At 49.2% G+C, this 19,671-nt stretch overlaps 1 protein-coding gene across 5 annotated transcripts in view; it reads left to right on the forward strand.

Moving 5' to 3' along the window:
• Window positions 1-19,671, forward strand: part of SLC39A14 (solute carrier family 39 member 14) — a 57,793-nt gene that overhangs the window by 17,513 nt on the left and 20,609 nt on the right. Inside the window, exon 1 of one of the 5 annotated variants that reach the window (XM_064368842.1) lies at window positions 8,950-9,250. The exons of 2 other annotated variants lie outside the window; for them this stretch is intronic. The gene's annotated coding sequence lies outside the window, so the exon portion shown is untranslated. Of the gene's footprint in view, window positions 1-8,949; window positions 9,251-15,870; window positions 16,022-19,671 lie in introns of those variants that run through there. 2 more of the 5 variants (XM_064368841.1, XM_064368844.1) reach the window with 2 other exon arrangements.

The following is a 19,671-nucleotide window of genomic DNA, read 5'->3' on the forward strand; positions in this document are numbered from 1 at the left end:
CTGGCCCTGCTTTCCCTACCAGGAAGCAGAGAGGACAAGGCTTCCAGCCCTGGAATTCCTCCCTGCCTCCGCCCTTCTCTCCTCCTGCTCACTGAGGACGCGTCCTGTGCCCTGTCATCCCAGGCTCATGTGACACCGATTGGCGTATCTGTATTCCAACTCCAATGCTGACCGTTTCTCCAGGGCTGGCTATGTTCCATCTGATAGGCTGGGCAAATTCTCAGGCCACCAAGTCCCTGGGTGGTTTCCAGGGGCAGCAAGCCACGCTGTTCCCATCTCCCTTCCCAGAAAGGTGCCAAAAGTACAAAGTCACCCACTCCCCCAGGCCCAGGCCTCTGACCAGGTGCCAGCTCTCAGAACAGAAATTCCACGTCCCAGTTCCTGTTCCTGGCTCCTCGGCCGCCCCCTAACACCCAGCAGACGCTCTGCGGTGCCTCCCACGGCAGGAGCCTTGACCGTGGGTAAACTCTGGTGTGTGCCACAGCTCTGCTGGCAGCCCCCGGCTGTGGCCTTGGTTACGTTGGCATCACTCCCTCTTGGCAGCACTCATGAGCCCCTCCCCCAGCATGTCAGGATGTGTGTGATGACAGCAAAACTCAAAATTTCCATGAGCCACTGAGAAATTCTAGAAACAGCCTGTACTTGTGGACTTTCCTTTTTCTTCCCCTGCTACAGGGAAGAGGAGATGTTGTTTTTGGTGAGATTATCACTGGTTGACCTTCTCAGGGATGTGGAAAGAGAGGCTGCTTGCCTGGGCCGGCCTCTCTCCCACTGCCTACCTTTGTGTCCCCCACCCCACCTCACTTTATGTTAAAAAATAATCTCTGGCTGGGCACGGTGGCTCACGTCTGTAATCCCAGTACTTTGAGAGGCCATGATCAATGATCACTTGAGATCAGTAGTTTGATACCAGCCTGACCAACAAGGTGAAACCCCGTCTCTACTAAAAATACAAAAATTAGCCCGGCGTGGTGGCAGGCGCTTGTAGTCCCAGCTACTCGGGAGGCTGAGACAGGAGAATTGCTTGAACCCGGGAGGCAGAGGTTGCAGTGAGTGGAGATCACGCCACTGCACCCCAGCTTGGGCAATGGGAGTGAGACTTCATCTCATTAAAAAAAAAAAAAATCTCCATCTAATGTTTTATGTTTCTACTCTGGGCTGGCTTCTCTGGCTCTCTGGGGTCTTCAGTTCTACTGAAGTGGCTGCAGGAGACGGGGTCCCTGGCCGTCTCCCCAAGGTTGCTTTTAGTTCACACGGGCATAAAGACTGAAGAAAACTGAAATGTGTGGCACCTCATGAATGGGCAGTGGGAAAGTAACATGCTTTCAGTGGGTGTTCTTCGGGGATGGGCACCAGGTTCCATCCTGCCCTCCAGTCTCTGCCCTCCTGGAGCTGACAGTCTAGTTAGAAGGAAATGGATAATGAAAAAAGACTGATAGGGCATTAGGGTTGTGAATGCCTGGGAGTGGGCTTTTTTGTCCACAGTGAAGAGGTGACGGTTTAACTGAGACGTGTTATAAAGATCTAGGGGAAGAGCATTCTAGGCAGAGGGAGTAGCGGGTGCCAAGGCTGTGAGGTCAGAATGAGCTTGATGTGGTAAAGGGATGGGAAGAAGGACCTGGGTGGCCGGAGCCCAGTGAGTGAGATGAGCCAGTTATCTGGGCAGCAGGATGGGCAAAGGCCAGTTGACACAGTGGTTTATAGACCAGGAAGAGGAGTTTAGATTTTATTCCCTGTGACTGGGCGCAGTGACTCACACCTGTGATCCTAGCACTTTGGGAGGATGAGGTCGGGGGATTGTTTGAGGCCAGGAGTTCAAGAGCAGCCTGGGCAACACAGCGAGACCCCGTCTTGAAAAAAGTTAAAAATAATTAGAATAAAAAAGATTTTATTCCTCATATAATGGGAAGACATTGGAGGGATTGAAGCAAGGAAAGTGATGCGATCTATTTGTACTTTAGAAGTATGATTCTTTTTTTTTTTTTTTGCTCTGTGGCCGATGCTGGAGTGCAATGGCGCGATCTCGGCTCACTACAACCTCTACTTCCTGGGTTCAAGCGATTCTCTTGCCTCAGCCTCCTGCATAGCTGGGATTACAGGCATGTGCCTCCGTGCCTGGCTAATTTTTATATTTTTAGTAGAGATAGGGTTTCTTCATGTCAGCCAGGCTGGTCTGGAACTTCTGGCCTCAGGTGATTCACCTGTCTGGGCCTCCCAAAGTGCTGGGATTACAGGCGTGAGCCACCACCCCAGCCCAGATGAAAACTCGGATGACTCTTTCATTAAGCTGTAAACTTAAGATTTGGGCACTTGATATGTGCATATGTTCAACTTAAAAGAGGGGAGTGGGGGACTCTGACAGTACAGAGCTAGGTGCCGAGGGGAAGCTGGAAGCCCAGTTAAGAGATTTTATTTTCTTTCACCATTTCCTCCACTCAAATTCCTTGTATTCCATTCACTTTGCAAAGAAAACTTGGCTGAGCTCTTGTCCTCGGGGAGTTTACAGTGTAGTATCTTCAGATTCAGATAGTCCTTCCAAATTTTCCTGGAGGGGGCCTTGTAGAATGAGTAGCATTCAAAAGGTGATTGTTGGCCATTGTGGTGGCTCACGCTTGTAATCTCAGCGTTTTGGAGGCTCGGGCGGGAGGATCTCTGAGCCAAGGCGCATAGGACCAGCCTGGGCAACAGAGTGAGACCCTGTCTCTACAAAACAATAAAAAAATTAGCCAGGCATGGTGGTGTGAACCTCTGGTCTCAGCTACTCATGAGGCTGAGGTGGGAGGATGGCTTGCGTCCGGGAGGTCAAGGCTGTGGTGAGCCGTGATCATGCCACTGCACTCCAGCTTGGGTAACAGAGCGAGACCCTGTCTCAAAAAAAGGCGGTGGTAATTATTAAAAACTTGGAATGTCCAGTTGGTGTTAAAGTCGTGTTGTAGTTCCGTCATCCACGCTCTTGCTGATGGGCTTTTGGGTCAGCTCTGGGTTTTTGTTACTGTGAACAGTGCTGCCGGGGTTGAAAGTCACCTAGGCAGGAGCCTTTCCGCATTGCAAGCTAAAAGCAGAAACCCTTTCTTTGTGGCAGTCCAATTGCTCCCTGGGCTTGGCGTTAGCTGGAAAAGGGAAGCCTTTAAGTCTGGTTAGAATGTTGATCCCTTTTAATAGGCAGGCTGGCAGTTTGAAGGACGTGGGGAGTGAAAGGGCAAATGGAAATACATAAGTGGTTACGCTGTCAGGGAAGTCACTTCTTCTGTGCCGTCATATTATCTGGAAACTGCCACCATATCTACTACCTTGAGGTTTTAAACCTGAGGAGAGGGAGCCTTGTGTGAACGGGTCTAGGATCTTCTGGCCCTGATTGAGAGCTGGGTGTGATACGAGCCAGAAGCCTCTGGCCTGGAACCCATCTGTGCGTGTGCTCTAGGCAGCGTCCCTGCAGAGCCCTGGGCCAGGCTCCTTTTACTTCCTTTGCATCTCTGACAGGGAGCTCCTGCCCTTGACGTCTGGGCTGGAAATAATGCATCTGCACTGAAGTCCCTATCTCAGCTATTCTGTCGTGTCTGGGAGTCGGGGGGTGGGGGTGAGGGTGTGTCTGTTTCTATATGTGTTTGCACGGTGAGTGTGTGCATGTACACATTTAACCCACAGAACTGTTAGGAAACAACCAAAAAAGCCTAGACGGCCGGACGCGGTGGCTCACGCCTGTAATCCCAGCACTTTGGAAGACCGAGGTGGGCGGATCACAAGGTCAGGAGTTCAAGACCAGCTTGGCCAATATGGTGAAACCCCATCTCTACTAAAAATACAAAAATTAGTGGGGCGTGGTGGGGGGCACCTTAGTCTCAGCTACTTGGGAGGTTGAGGCAGGAGAATTGCTTGAACCCGGGAGGCAGAGATTGCAGCGAGCTGAGATCGAGCCATTGCACTCCAGCCTAGGCAACAGAGTGAGACTACATCTCAAAAAAAAAAAAAAAAAGTTAACCTAAAATATAAGGTGTGTCATTCTAGGACTGTATGATGATATTGAAACTAAGGAGGAGGTGAGACTGTTTCTTGGATGGGGATGGGACTGATGCTAGAGGATTGGGGTGGATCCAAGATGGTGCTCAGTCCTGCAGTACACCTGTTTTCTTCCATCCGGGACCTTCACACCTTGTGGGGTGCGTGTGAACCACTGACATGAAGGGGACTTCCTAGTCCTGTGGCCAGGAGGGGTGTGGAGATAGGAAGGTGTAGGATGGAGGGGTGGAACTTCTCAGATGGCGCCCAGGGCCCAGGCAAGAGAGCAGTGGCCGGTAAGGGTGACAGTGGGCAGGAGACCAGTTGGAGAGACCCCTGACTCCCAGGCAGAGGGGCCATAGCACGGAGCTGGAGGGAGGGGAGTGTTGGGAGTTGTGCTTTGGGTGGGGAGGGGTGGTGATGAAAGGAGGGAGGGGAGGAGGTTCTGGAAGGGAGGGGCTGTGTGGCCAGGAGAGAACAGGGCCTGGAGTGTTTCTTTCTGTTCAGGAGCCTGGAATTCTGGGTTCGTGGTGAGCCCCACAGGGAGAAAGCAGAGGATGTGGGAAGGACTTAGCTTCAGTAATGGGATGGTGGCTGCCAGTGACCTTGAGCCAGAAGAATGTGCTGTGTGGGAGGTTTGGACAGCCGGAGGGAAAATGGAGGAATTATGATTCATTTGTCTACCTTTCTCACCCAATTTGGAAATATGGGCTTTTCCTTTCTTTCTTTTTTTCGGTAACCCTCTTTCTCGTGAGAATAGGGTTTCTTTATTAATTTGTTTTTATTAATAAGTATTTCTAGTTACTGAGAAATCAAAAGTTCAAGATGCAGTCCCTGCCTTTTCTGCTTGTGCCCTGGTCGTGCCCTCTGGAGCAGTGATGATGCAGGTGCTGGACGGGAAGGGCCCTTCTTACCTGCGTTGGTTAACAGAGCTGGAGTTGGAATGAGAAAGCTCGGTCTGTGTTTCTGAGACTGGTGGCCCTCAGACTTCAGTGTGCATCATGGTCGCCTGAGCACTTATTAAAACCCAAATTGATGGCCCAACCGCAGTGTGTCTGATTTAGTGGGTCATGGTGGGGAATGCTAAGTTTGCACTTCCAGCAAGTTCCCAGGTGATGGTGATGCTGTGTTCCAGCAACCGCACATTGAGAACCCTTTTCCTGGAGAAATTACCACACACAACTCTGCATCTCAGCTGCAGACTGGCATAGGCGGGGTCTTAAGGAGGAATTGGGCTTCAGTGGGCTTGAGGGCGGGGAGGTAGTGATACAGGAGGACCTGAGGGAGGTGGGGTAGGCTGGAGGCAGGTGGTCTTGGCTTCAGGCCCAGCAGTGGGGCTGCCGCTGGGGCCTGGCTTCTGGGGGCCACTTGCTGCCCAGGGAATCCAAGCGTGCCTCGCTGCTGCAGCAAGGGTGCTTGTCCTGGGCCAGTGGATAGACGTGAGCAGAACACAGGCTACATGTTTGCCAAGGGCCCACCTCCCCTCCCCGGGCTGGTGAGGGGCTCAGGGAGGCTCTCACCCATTTTGAGAGGGGAGGTGTGCACAAGCTTCTTGTGAGAGGCCCTTGGAGGCACATTTTGCCCAGGATACTGCTGCCAAGAGTTGGAGTTTACATTTATTAATATTTCTTTTACTACTTTGCTGTCTTTTTACAGTCCAGGGTCTTTTGGTTTCCACATCTGTTATGCCGTGAATTCACAGGGAAGAGGTTCCAGCAGCTCAGGCCCCTACTGTTGGTCCTCACGGTGACCTGCTCTGGGTGGGCCAGGCTGGCCCTTCGGTTGAACCCTCTTTCCTTCTTTTTTTCTTACACTTCCTTCTTTTTTTGGGTGGGGGGACGGAGTTTCGCTCTTGTTGCCCAGGCTGGAGTGCAATGGTGCGATCTTGGCACACCGCAACCTCTGTCTCCCAGGTTCAAGCGATTCTCCTGCCTCAGCCTTCCCAGTAGCTGGGATTACAGGCCTGTGCCACCACACCGAGCTAATTTTGTATTTTTTTTTTTTTTTTTTTTTTTTTTTTTGAGACGGAGTTTCGCTCTTGTTACCCAGGCTGGAGTGCAATGGCGCGATCTCGGCTCACCGCAACTTCCGCCTCCTGGGTTCAGGCAATTCTCCTGCCTCAACCTCCTGAGTAGCTGGGATTACAGGCACGCGCCACCGTGCCCAGCTAATTTTTGTATTTTTAGTAGAGACGGGGTTTCACCGTGTTGACCAGGATGGTCTTGATCTCTTGACCTCGTGATCCACCCGCCTCGGCCTCCCAAAGTGCTGGGATTACAGATGTGAGCCACCGTGCCCGGCTAGCGCTTCCTTCTTTTTCTGGTTATTTTCCTGCACGCGTTCCAGGAAGCAGTCTCGGCTCTTAGAGTGCTCTCTGTGCTCAGTACGCACATTCATTCTCTTGGCCAGAATCTTGCCCTTAACTTGTTTGTTTACGGCAATGCCGACAGCACGCTGGGGAATGCTGCAGATGTTTTTGCCATAGTAACATTGGTGGGTTATTCCTTTTGTGAACAGTACCCATTCCCTTGATGTCTAATGCCTTCAGTATCACCTTAATAGATTCCCATGTATGTGGTCAAAGGAACAACTCCATGTTTTCTTTCTTTTTGACAGTAGAACATGCTGCAATAACAACTCCATGATTTTTCTTTGGAGAGAGAGTCTCATCTGTTGCCCAGGCTGGAGTGCAGTGACACAATCTTGGCTCACTGCAACCTCCACCTCCTGGGTGCAAGCGAATCTCCTGCCTCAGCCTCCCGAGTAGCTGGGACTACAGGCGTGCACCACCACACCTGACTAATTTTTGTACTTGCAGAAGAGATGGGGTTTTTCCATGGTGGGCAGGCTGGTCTTGAGCTCCTGGCCTCAAGTGATCTGCCCACCTCGGCCTCCCAAAGTGCTGGGATTACAGGCACAGTCCACCGCACCCAACCTACAACTCTGTTTTCTAGAAGGCCTGGAGAACATCTCTCAGGCACCTCTCCTCTTTCCCTTTGTGTTCATCATTTGGGCAAATCGCTGGAACATCGTGGTTCCAGCTGAAAGGCTTTTTAAAATTTTTTACTTTTTTTTTCTTAGCAGACACAGTCTTGCTTTGTTGCGCTGGCTGGAGTTCAGAGGTGCAATCATTGCTTGTTGCAGCCTCAAACTCCTGGGTTCAAGCAGTCCTCCCACCTGAGCCCCTCAGACTGTCGGGATGACAGGGGCAAGCCACCACATCCAGACCTTGAACCAGCCTTAAGTGTGTGACAGCCCTGCAGGGAGAGCCTGGACACTTTCTTCTGGAGGGTAGACTGTGGGACATGCATTTTCCTGGTGTGGCTTATGGCAGGGACAGTGCGATTCTGGAGCAGGTGGCTTCTTGTGCCATAGCTGCCTGGTGGCAGCCCAGCTCTGCAACTTGATCTTTGCAAGTAGCTCCTGGGAGCTCAGGAGCTACTTGAGTCTTTTTAATTCAGCTCTTCCAAGGAGTCTCTAGGCCTTTTAATAACCTGTACAAAATCTCTTTCTGCTGAAATTGCCAAACTGCCCCTGACCTATACATCCCCCTTGTCATCATCGTTCAGGCTAGGTTCCTAGTTGACTTGTTTGCTTTCCCTGCTGCGTTGAGGGCAGGTATTAGGTCCTTTGCATCCCCAGTATCCAGCACGACTTCTGGTACATAATTGGTAAGCAGTGAGTATTTGTTGAATGGATAAACTCTTGGAGTGAGTTTTTAAAGCCAGTACATGGTAATGAGCTAGCTTTTCATTCAGTTAATATAAATGAAATTCAAGGTCAGGGATTGTTTACCCTAGACAAGTGTGTAATAGGTGGTCATGACACTTGCCTTCAGATGATCTGGATTAGAGTTGGTCTGTGGCCCAGGAGGAAGGTGGTTCTGAGCTCCCTGGTGTTTACCAGGCTGCAGGGCAATGCAGGCAGACGTCAGTTAGAAGGGAGGCAAAACTTCTCTGCCTCTAGCCCTGTATGTGCCCAGCACTATGCCAGGCACTGTTGCAGCCAGGGAGGAGAGGAGGACATAGAAGAAATGGAGAGAAGGATGCATTTCAGGAAGTTATCTTCAAGGAATACAAATCTAGCTGGGGGCGCTCCCTGGAAGACAAGGTAATTAGGAGTCCATAATAGCCAGAGAAAAGGCTGGAAAAGTGATCCAAGACGGCTTCCTGGACGGGGAGGTAACTGAGCAGAAGCAGAATTCAGGACTAAGTGAAGGGGTTATCCTGAAAAGTCAGAAGATAGGGAACTAGGAAGGCACTGGCCTCAGTGCTATGCCACGCATCCTTTAAGGTCTGTCTTGATCGGAGTCCCTCTGCAAGCTCGGTGCTTTCGCAGTTTAACTGTGCCAGATATACTTGGGAAGTTACTGGCAGGCCCCAAAGTTGAACCCAGGGTGTGTGACACGTCATGTGGTCCAACGATTTGGCCACTAGATCATGTTTTCTATTTATTTATCTGGTCCCGAATAACAAGTTGGGAAGTTCTGCTTCACGGGGGTGGCGTAAGTGATGGAAGTGCGAACTGTGTTTCCTAAGCCGCGTGTCCGGCCCCATGGTCTGACAAGCGGGAGTGATCTTGGACAACAGGGAGAATTTTGCAACTGTCTGGGAAATGTTGATGGGTGAATGATGAGAAGTGAGGTGACTCTGGCCCTGGCCTCGGGTGGGGAAAACACCGGCTGGCCGCTGCGGGCCTTTCCCTGGTCCCTGTCCACCTGACTCAGTTGCTTTGGGAAGTCCCCTTTGCTCCGGCTCCAGCTGGACTGGAGCGAGCCTGGCAAATGTGCTCCCTCCCTCCCTCTCTCCTCCTGGCTCCAGTGCCTGGGCCTGGCTGTCATAACACTCACTCTGCGCTCAGCGTGAGGCTAAATAAGCCATTCCCTGTCTGTCTGTGCCGCCAGCCTGGGGCCCTGACCAACCGTCTCTGCCTCATAACCTCCTCCCACAGGTGCTGGCACACACAATGGGGGCTCAGTAAATATTAGTTGGTGAACAGCAGGCTCAGGGTTCTATATTTGTTCCCTGCTTCTGGGTCACCACTGAGTTTCTCTTTTTTATTATTATTTTTCTTAGTTTTCCCATCCTGTGCTTCCCAGCAGAGCGAAGTTTCACAGGGAGAGTGAGTGGGCTCTACTGGCCGCCCTCCTGCACTGTCTGGAAATTTCCCACCCTGGGTGGGCTTTGACTGTGCCAAGGCTTGAGGCGAAGTTCCTGGGAGCTGGAGCTGGAAGAGGAGAACGCATCCTTTTAGGGTATGGAGGAGAGTGGTAGGTGGGAGGGCAGGAGGAGGCAGGGGAAGAATGAGCCGATTAAGCTCCTGGGCAGGGCTGAGTGAGGGTTGGCTTTCCAGCTGTGAGACTTGCTGTTTGCTTGAGTGAAGGTGTCAGCCTAGGTCAGCTTGTCTGAGGGGAGAGTGGCTTCTCAGATGATGTTCCTTGGGTGAATGGGGAGGGCCATGGGCTGGATGGTTTTTCTCAGAGCTCTTTCTACGGTTGGAGAAGCCTGTAGGGCAGAATTCACTTGATGACCAAGCTGCCAGACAATTGGTTTTCTGATTTCGTAAACTGGGACTTACACAGATGATTGTATCATTGTTAGTTTGACCATGAACATCGAGAGTGTATTCATCAGCATTTGTAGAACATTTAGCAGTTTCTATAGCCAAATGTTTTTTTTTTTTTTTAGTTGATTTATGTTATTTTGATGATTTTTTGAGACTCTGTTGCCCAGGCTGGCGTGTAGTGGCACAGTCAAAGCTGATTGCAACCTCAAACTCCTGGGCTCAAGCAGTCCTCCCACCTCAGCCCCTTGAGCTGGGACTACAGGCATGCACTACAACACCCAGCTAATTAAATTTATTTTTTCCTTGTAGAGATGAGTGTCACTATGTTGATCAAGCTGGTCTTGAACTCCTGGCCTCAAGCAATCCTCTTGCTTCAGCCTCCCAAAGTGCTGGGTTTACAGGTGTGAGCCATCACACCTGGTCTGTAGCCAGATGTGTTAATGATGGCTTCCATGGGTTTTAGCTTTTGTGCCACACTTAGAAAGTTGTACCTAACTCCTTAATTACAAAAATAATCACCCGTTATATTATGGTACTCCTACCACCAATTGGTGGGTTCAATTGGTTGAAGTACGAAAAACCCCAAAACTCTCCAGATCCTGCCAACCCAGAAATAGCCATCAGTAATATTAGGTGAATGCTACTCCAGTTATTCTTCCAGGCACAGTGGTTCACGCCTGTAATTCCAGCACTTTGGGAGGCCAAGGTGAGTGGATCGCCCAAGTTTCGGAGTTTGAGACCAGCCTGGCCAACATAGTAAAACCCTGTCTCTACTAAAAATACAGAAAATTAGTTGGGCGTGGTGGTGCCTGCCTGTAATCCCAGCTACTCAGGAGGCTGAGGCAGGAGAATCACTTGAACCTGGGAGGTGGAGGTTGCAGTGAGTCGAGATCACACCACTGCACTCCAGCCTGGGCAATAAGAATGAAACTCTGTCTCAAAAAAAAAAGTATTAAAATTTCACTGAATGTGACAGAAGAAAGAGAAGCTGCAGTAAAATTAAAGGAATTAGTAAGCTTTAAAGAAATATGTTTTTTACAACAGAGATAATTTCCCAGAAGACTCCAGTAAAGTCAATAGCTTGTGAAACACATCTATATCTTGTTTCCATTTTAGATAGTATCTATTGACTCTTGACTATGAACTGAGGACAGAATTCTCATGTTTTTTCTCATGTCTCTTTTCCCCCGTATCCTGATTGTGTTGATTATATTATTGTCCACTTTTATAACATTTAGATTGTGTCCTGTGACCATAATCTCTGTAATGATTTTTTTGTTGTTGTTAAGACAGGGTCTTAACTCTGCGACCCAGGCTGGAGTGCAGTGGCGTGATCTCCGCTCACTGCAACCTCCGCCTCCCGGGTTCAAGCGATTCTCCTACCTCAGCCTCCTGAGTAGCTGGGCTTACAGATATGCACCACCACGACTTGCTAATTTTTGCATTTTTTATAGAGATGGGGTTTCACCACGTTGCTTAGGCTGGTCTCAAACTCCTGGGCTCAAGCAATTCACCTGCCTTGGCCTTCCAGAGTGCTGAGATTGCAGGTGTGAGCCACCACCCTTAGCCCGGTAATGATTTTTTGTTATTTCTTATCAGAAGGGTTTTAATGCTATCAGTCCTCTTTTGATGCTTTCTGCATTCCTGAGCTGTCTGTATTTCCATTTCTGTATTAATTATATGCATTTCATTGTTAAGTCATGTTTCCTCCCTAGGAAGGGGACCATATTTTCTGACTTCTTTCCTACCCAAGAATTTCTGCCTATCGTCTTTACCAAATTGTACGATGTGTTGGCTGGGGATAGTATTCTTGGCTCATGGTTTCTTTTGTTCAGAATTGTGGAGACGTTCTGACAGTCTTACATTCTCTTCTGACACTGAATGGTGCTATGGGAAAGAAGAAGGAAGTCTGAATTTTTTCCTGTTTAAGAGAAGTTTTAGTGTGTTTCTCAGTTTTCTTCTTTCTTTCTTTCTCTCTCTCTCTTTCTTTCTTTCTTTTTTTTTTTTTTTTTTGTTTGAGACAGTCTCACTCTGTCACCAGGCTGGAGTGCAATGCCACGATCTTGGCTCACTGCAACCTCCACCTTTCAGGTTGAAACGATTCCCCTGCCTCAGCCTCCCAAGTAGCTGGGACTACAGGCTTGCGCCACGACACCTGGCTAATTTTGTTTTGTTTTGTTTTGTTTTAGTAGAGACAGGGTTTCACCGTGTTGGCCAGAATGGTCTCGATCTCCTGACCTCATGGTCCACCCACCTTGGCCTCCCAAAGTGCTGGGATTGCAGGCGTGAGCTACTGTGCCCGGCCTCAATTTTCATAATAAACCCTTTTGGGGAATAAAGAGTTTCTTCTGGATGCCTAAAAAAAGTCTTAATCTTTTAAGGTTCAATAGCTGAACACTGTAATGTTTCAGTATTGAATCAATAGCTGAACACTGTAATGTTTCAGTATTGAACATTTGGGGAATACAGGGCATTATTTCAGTTTTCGGATTCTGTTTTTCCTTTCATTTCAGGAAAATCTTGTGTTTTGTTTTGGTTGGTTTTGTTTGAGACTGAGTCTTGCTCTGTCACCCAGGCTGGAGTGTAGTGGCACAGTCTCTGCTCACTGCAACCTTCCCCTCCCGGATTCAAGCAATTCTCCTGCCTCAGCCTCCCAAGTAGCTGGGACTACGGATGTGAGCCATCACACCTGATTAATTTTTATATTTTAGTAGAGTCGGGGTTTCACCATATTGGCCAGGCTGGTCTCAATTCCTGAGCTCAAGTGAGCCAATGCACCTAGCCAGGAAAATTTTGTTTTATCTTAGAACACATCTTCCATTTCATTCTTAGGTTCTCTTCTTCGGGAACACGAGTTATCTTTCGTTAGTCTCTTTGTCTTCTCTCTTCTCACTGTTTGCTTTCATTTGTCTTGCCCATCCGCATTCGCTGCGATTATCTCAAACTTTCCTGTAGCCATTTATGCCTAGTGTTCCATTTTGTTAATGCTAAGCATGTGGGAGTGATTTATATCCTGCTCAAGGTCATCGCCAAGGTCTGATTGTAAAAACTAAAAAAATTGCAGCCTCAGGCATAAACGAGTTAAATGACCGGCAGAATTTTGTTCTGTATTTGTCATAATGCATTAGTCCTTGAGTGAGGTTTCATTCCTCTTTTTTGGTAAGCCTGCATCCTTTTTTGGTCTCATTGGTTATAATCTCATGTTTGAGCTCTCGTCTTGTGGAATTAACGTTTTAATGAAGTCATTCCTTGGTGTGGCGCAGTGGTGAGGAGCGGCTTTCTCTGGAGTTGTGCTTTACCTGTCTGTTGCTTGCTTTGCCTGCTGTTTCTTTTCCTCTTGCTCTATGGGAGTGCAGTTCTGCTCACATGTTCTCTTGGCTCTAAAATAAGAAAGGAACTGTATTCTCCAGGTTGAGGCCGATTTGTCCCTGCCTCACAGCTCCAGGAGTGCTAAGGGCTGGGTATTCATGACCTGTTTTCTGTAACCTGAAGGAATGCTGTGTGGTGAGGTGGGGAGATGGGTCTGTCCTCTATTTAGGGATGTAGTCTCTGTAGTGTGGCTCAGCTCACTTCCTTGGGAGTTGTATTCCATTTCTTTTAGAAGAGAAGGCACACTTGGCTGGGCACGGTGGCTCACGCCTGTAATCCCAGCACTTTGGGAGGCCACAGGAGGTGTATCACCTGAGGTCAGGAGTTCGAGAACAGCTTGGCCAGCATGGTGAAACCCTGTCTCTACTAAAAATACAAAAATTAGCTGGTTGTGGTGGCGCATGCCTGTAATCCCAGCTACTCAGGAGGCTGAGGCAAGGAGAATCACTTGAACCTGGGAGGCGGGGTTGCAGTGAGCCGAGATTATGCCTCTCCACTCCAGCCTGGGCAACAGAGCAAGACTCCATCTCAATTGAAAAAAAAAAAAAAAAAGGCCGGGCACAGTGGCTCAAGCCTGTAATCCCAGCACTTTGAGAGGCCGAGATGGGTGGATCACGAGGTCAGGAGTTCCAAGACTAGCCTGGCCAAGATGCTGAAACCTCATCTCTACTAAAAATACAAAAATAAACTAGGCATGGTGGCACACGCCTGTAATCCCAGCTACTCGGGAGGCTAAGGCAGGAGAACTGCTTGAACCTGGGCGGCAGAGGTTGCAGTGAGCTGAGATCGTGTCACTGCACTCCAGCCTGGGCGACAGAGCAAGACTCCATCTCAAAAAAAAAAAAAGAGGGAGAGAGAGAGAAAGAACACTCACTGGAATTTGGAACTGGATCTGTCCCCCATTCAGAATGTGGCCTGGAGCCCTTATTTCCTTCCATGGTAGTCGGCCCATTGTTGTCGGTCCAGGTGCACCTTTTTTTTTGCTTTTCCCCAGTAGCTTTTCCTCCTACTCCTCAACTGAAGAGGAAAAGGACTTCCTCTTGCCACATTTGGGGATGGGAGTGAGAGTTCTGGTTCTGCTCTTGTCATTTGGGTTGTCAGGCTGGGCCAGGAATAGAATATGAGCCATGCATGGCGCCTCCTTCATTTTTCCCTTGCCTCTGGTTTTGAAGTTAATGTATCTCAGATTAGATCTGTTTCCTTGTTTGGTTGCTGTTGGTGATTTTTTTTTTTTTTTTTTTTTTGCTTTTAAAAATTTGTACTCATTTTGTTAATTGTCAGGGGAGGGAAAATTATACTCTCATTTCAGTTTTTCATCTTAGGTCTTTATGTAGTGTTTCAATCCACTTTCTCTTTTATAATGCTCATTAAACTCTGTACCTTTATTCTGCTCTTTTCAAACTAAGGATATGAGTTCATCGTAACAATATGTTGCTTGCAGTCCCACGGAAAATTGGGCTTCAGATACACGTCAGTGGGCCTTGCATTGCCAGGCAGCGCTTCCGGGGCCACTAGCACCCGCAGTCTGTAAGACAAGCAGCTCTGGATTTTTTTTATTCCTTAAGACCTCCGCCTTCCACCCTGGGGCCTGGCTTTGTCCTTTGTCTGCAACTTGTCAGGGTTTTTCCCTAAGCCTGGGCTCCAGATGGCCCTTGGCTCACCCAGGGCCTTTTGCTATTGTGTGATGTACAGAGAACTCATCCTGAGCCACTGGTATCTGCTAGCCCCGTGTCTGCTAGCTGGAGATACAATCCTATCAGGCTGAGCGGTCGCAGCCCTTGAGTGGGGCAGAGATGGAAGAGTGGAGAAAGCCCCCTGCTGGAAGGGCTGATGCAGAAATGAGCTGTTTCCTGGGAGAGAACCCCAAGGGAGTAGTGGGAGCTGCCTTTGTAGTTACTGTCTTCTGGACGCTCATAAGCCGGGTGATGTGCAGAGACTGTGGGTACCTCAGAGACCCATTTCTCTGTTCCTGAGGAATATGTGAGAACCAGTCGGCTCATTTGACATCCTTTGAGAAGACAGTAGGGGGGAAGGCTTAGGATGATTCATTGATGCTAGTCTGTGGTGGAACCAAGAGCTCTGAGGAACGTAATTTCTTTCTTTCTTTTTTTTTTTTTTGAGATGGAGTCTCGCTCTGTCACCCAGTCTGGAGTGCAGTGGCGCAATCTCTGCTCACTGCAACCTCTGCCTCCCAAGTTCAAGTGATTATCCTCCCTCAGCCTCCCAAGTAGCTGGGATTACAGGCATGTGCCACCACGCCTGGCTATTTTTGTATTTTTAGTAGAGACGGGGTTTCTCCATGTTGGTCAGGCTGGTCTTGAACTGCTGATCTCAGGTGATCTACCCGCCGTGGCCTCCCAAAGTGCTGGGATTACTGGCAGGAACCACCGTGCCTGGCTGGGGAACATAATTTCTGTCAGCGTGGCTTCTACTTGGGTTCCCCCTCCACTCCCTCACCCAACCTTTGCAACCCTGTGGTCTTCCTTTGTGTAGACCAGCAGCCTTCTCATAATTTTAAGTAAAGTGCTTCATAAAACCCCAGTTTAGACTGCCTTCAGACCCTCCGCCACCCCAGAGCCGGCAGCTGACTCTGACCCCCTAGTTATGAGTCCCAGCCTGGCGATGTCCTGTGCACCCACATGGCCTGTGCTTGGCAGGCACAGTGCGCACGAGGGGGCAGGGGGCAGATACACAGCTTCTTGGCTTCAGAAATGATCTGAGTTGGGCAAGTTTGGAGCATGTGAGCTTAGTTTTCATGTTTTGTTTCTGTGCCCAGGATCTGAGAGCGGGAGTGGTGGGCTCCCTGGCCAGCATGGGGCGGGTGGGGCGGGTGTAGGGGGTGGTCAGGAAGGGGAGGGGATGAGTGGACCCCCATTTGCTCAGAGGCCCTGCTGGTTTCTGCTGCCTGTTCTCATATCTGTGCCCAGCCTCTAGAGCCAGTGTCACGGAAGCAAATGTTTGCGCCTCTTGGAGAGGGGAGGTGGGCATAGAAAACAGTGCATCGTGCTGAAGATCACGGGAGCGTCTGCGCGGGACAGAAGTGCCGCTTCTAAGTGGAGCTGCTTCTGCACCAAGTGAAGGGTGACGGACGGTAGGTGGAATTCCAATTAGGGACCTCTGGATAGTAAGGCAACTTCTGAGCTTCCACAGAGGAAGGTTCCAGAACAAGAGTTTCTTGCTTTCTCCTGTGTCTCCCTCCCATCTCCCCCAGGGTTGGGTCTGGCACCTTAGCCAGAGAAGGAGGGCACTAAAATAATTTTACTTCTTTGGCCCTGAGGCAGAGAGACTCCAGGGGAAGAGCTAGCCCGGAGCACTCCTAGGCCACAGCGCACTTTGTCTGGAGACTTCCCACTTGTCTTCCCTGAAAGGTGTCCTTTCTTACTCGAGGGCAGCTGGCCCGCTCCCTAGGGGAACTGGAGTGGCTCTCCAGGGGCCACACATGGCTTGGAACCTGGTGCAGCTTCCTCTCACAGCTGGGGCCACGCACACGGACCCCTGCACCTCTACCCAGCGGCATCAGCAGCTGTGTGTGTTTCCCTCTTCTTTCTTTCCTAATACCCTTTACAAACATTTTCCCCGCTAAGAATAACTTGGAGTTAAAAGAAAACAAAACTCCACTGGAGCAGAAAACTCCCCTTTCATGCCTGCCAAAAGGCCAGGGGCACTTGGATTTGGAGTGTCACTGGCAGCTTCTAGATCCTCCCCAACCCTTGTGGGTGAGTCCGTGTCTCAAGTGCTGGGCCGGGCAGGAGGGCTCTGCTGGCTGAACTTGCACAGCCCGTGGGGACAGATCTAGACCTGAGCCTGGTTGCTGTCTTGTGGGTGTCTGATGCCCAGTGTAGGGCATGTCCTGGAAGAAAGAACAGCTGTGCCACGGGGAAGAAAAGGTCACCTGGGAGAAGCGAAGGTGGCCCTGTGGGCTCATTCTTCCAATGGTACAGCCCGAAGGTGCCTCTTCCCTAGCACTCCAGGCTGTCACAGCAGCCACCTGGGGTGTTGCAGGGCCACTGGGTCAGGGAAAAGCAAATGCTTCATAAATGCTCACCTCGGCCAGGTGAGTGGTGCACGCCTGTAATCCCAGCACTTTGGGAGGCCAAGGTGGGCAGATCACAAGGTCAACAGATTGAGACCTTCCTGGCCAACATGGTGAAACTCCGTTTCTACTAAAAATACAAAAATTAGCCAGGTGTGGTGGTGCGCGCCTGTATTCCCAGCTATTCAGTGGTGGGGGCTGAGGCAGGAGAATCACTTGAACCCGGGAGGCAGAGGTTGCAGTGAGCTGAGATTGCGCCACTGCACTCCAGCTTGGCAACAGACGAGACTCCGTCTCAAAAAAACAAAAATAAAAAGAAGGCCATCTCTAGGTGAATGCCAGCCAGGTAAAGCTGCTAAAATCACCCTGAGTTTACCATACCTGAAGTCTTTTGGGGTTTGTTTGCTCCATGGTTTGAAGTTACCACAGATAAATTTGAGAAATGCAGCTGAGGTGGGAACATCCGTTGGTTTATCTTGTTGAAATAGCCCCAGAGGAGGAGCAGTGTGACACAGTCTGTCCTCTAAAGGGACCCTGGGGCTATCCCCTCATAGCATTGCAGGGCGTTGTAAGCCAAGGTTTGGATGCTTGTTGGGGCTGTTAGACATCAGGAAAGATCTGCACGGAGAGAGACATGCAGGACTTTGTGGATCTCCGTGGGATCCAGGACGTGTATTTTTATGTCTTCATGCAGAGGGCATGGTGGCTAAGAAAGCACTGAATTTAACATCATTCAGACCAGGCTTCGATTTACAAAGTAGTTCCGCTTCTGGCTTTGCTGCATGCTTCTGTGGGTCACATTTCCTAATCTCTGAACCCCAGTGTCCTTGTCTGTTACATGGGTAAGTTTCCCAGCTTCTGTTAAAGGAACGGGGGATGCCAAGCACTTTAGCAAGGTCTGCGCTTGGTGATGCTAGCTGCTTCCATCATTTCATTGCCTTTCTTTTCTAAATGCAGGCAGACCTCCCCCTTGTTTTGACAGCACAGCTTATGCCGTCGACAGTTCAGTCTGCTCTGATGGATAACCACTTTCTTTGTACGATAGGTTTTTAGTCATTTTTTGCCTAAGATCCACCCTGCTCACCATAGTTTAACATTTGTCTCTTGGTGGAGATTTGAGAGTTGTGAGTCTCAGAGTAGCACTTTTGAAACCACCTTGTGGCTGATGCTGAATCCATCTCTGTAGACTCAAAAGTATATATTCCACTGACGAGCAGTATTTTATGTCCCCAGATTCTGTGCATGCCCCATATGTGGATCCTAAAGCATGTAATGTCCTTTGGGTATATCACAGTAGGGGACTTATGTGACATGTGTACCCCGGGCCTGGAGTTAGGATACTTTACTTGGCCACAGGATATTCCTGACCGTTTCATTAGCAGCCTAGTGTTTGGGCTGAGAGAGTCAGAATCGGGGAAACCCTGATGATTATAAGTCTTATAATTATTATAGCTAAATGTTACTGAGTGCTTTCTATATGGTTCAGGTACTTGGCAGGGGCCGTGCCATAGCTTATGCTGTTAGATCCTCACAGTAATCTAATGAGGTGGATACCAGTTTTACAGATGATACAACAAAGGGTAGAGGGAAGCCGGGTGCTTGCCCGTAGTGACTTATAAGCAGCTGTGCAGAAATTCAAGCCAGGTTTTTTTTGACACTGAAGGCTATGGTAAGCTGCAGCACTGCTTTGAGTAATTGTAGAATGTTGACTCCAGTGAAATAATTTATCCAAGATCACATTGCTGGTAAGTGGCTGGGCCAGGATTCAGGCAAGCCTGCTCTCAGCCACTCTGCTGCTGTTCCTCTGTCATAAGCAAAGGCCCCGAGGCGGGGTGTGTGATTCACTGAGATTAATGTCCAAGCCCTGGGTGCCTGGGGAAGAAACAGCTGCAGTGATTGGCTTCTTCTGGGTTTGGAGCAAGGAGGCTCATTTTCCCCTCTTGATAATTTATTTAGATCGCTAATTAAATTATAACCATACTAAGGGAAATGGTTAACACGAGAAAAATCGTCATCAGTCGTACTACCTTAAACTTTCATTTGTCTTGTCTTTCTTTCTTTCTCTCTCTTTCCTTTCCCCCTCCTTCCTTCCTTCCCTCCTTCCTGTCTTTCTCTCTTTTTTTTTTCTCTCTCTCTCACTGCACCCAGCCCATGTTTATTTTTTAATAGCTTTATTTTGGAGGATTTCAAACATATATAAAAGTAGACAGGGCCAGGTGCAGTGGCTGACACCTATAATCCCAGCACTTTGGGAGGCTGAGGTGGGTGGGTCACTGGAGCCCAGAAGCTTGAGACCAGCCTGGCCAACATAGTAAAACCCCATCTCTACTAAAAATACAAAAATTAGCCAGGCGTGGTGGCACACGCCTGTAATCCTAGCTCCTCGGGAGGCTGAGCTAGGAGAATTGCTCGAACCTGGGAGGCAGGGGTTTGCAGTGAGCTGAGATTATGACACTGCACTTTAGCCTGGGAGACAGAGCAAGACTGTCTTAAAAAAAAAAAAAAAAGAAACCAGACAGAGAATCTGATGAATTCCCATCTACCGGTTGCTTAGTTTCAGTGAGTATCAGCTCATGCCTGATCACCTCTCATCCACACCCCCGTGCTCATACACCCTCTGTTATTAGTTTGAAGCAGACCCCAGATCAGATGGTAAATCCATGATTATTTTAGTACCTCTAAAAGGACTTCTAGAAAATCATAACCTG

The sequence above is a fragment of the Aotus nancymaae genome, unplaced genomic scaffold (genome assembly GCF_030222135.1).
Source record: "Aotus nancymaae isolate 86718 unplaced genomic scaffold, 86718_ANA_hifiasm-v0.15.2.pri h1tg000079l, whole genome shotgun sequence".
NCBI classification, from domain to species: Eukaryota; Metazoa; Chordata; class Mammalia; order Primates; family Aotidae; genus Aotus; species Aotus nancymaae.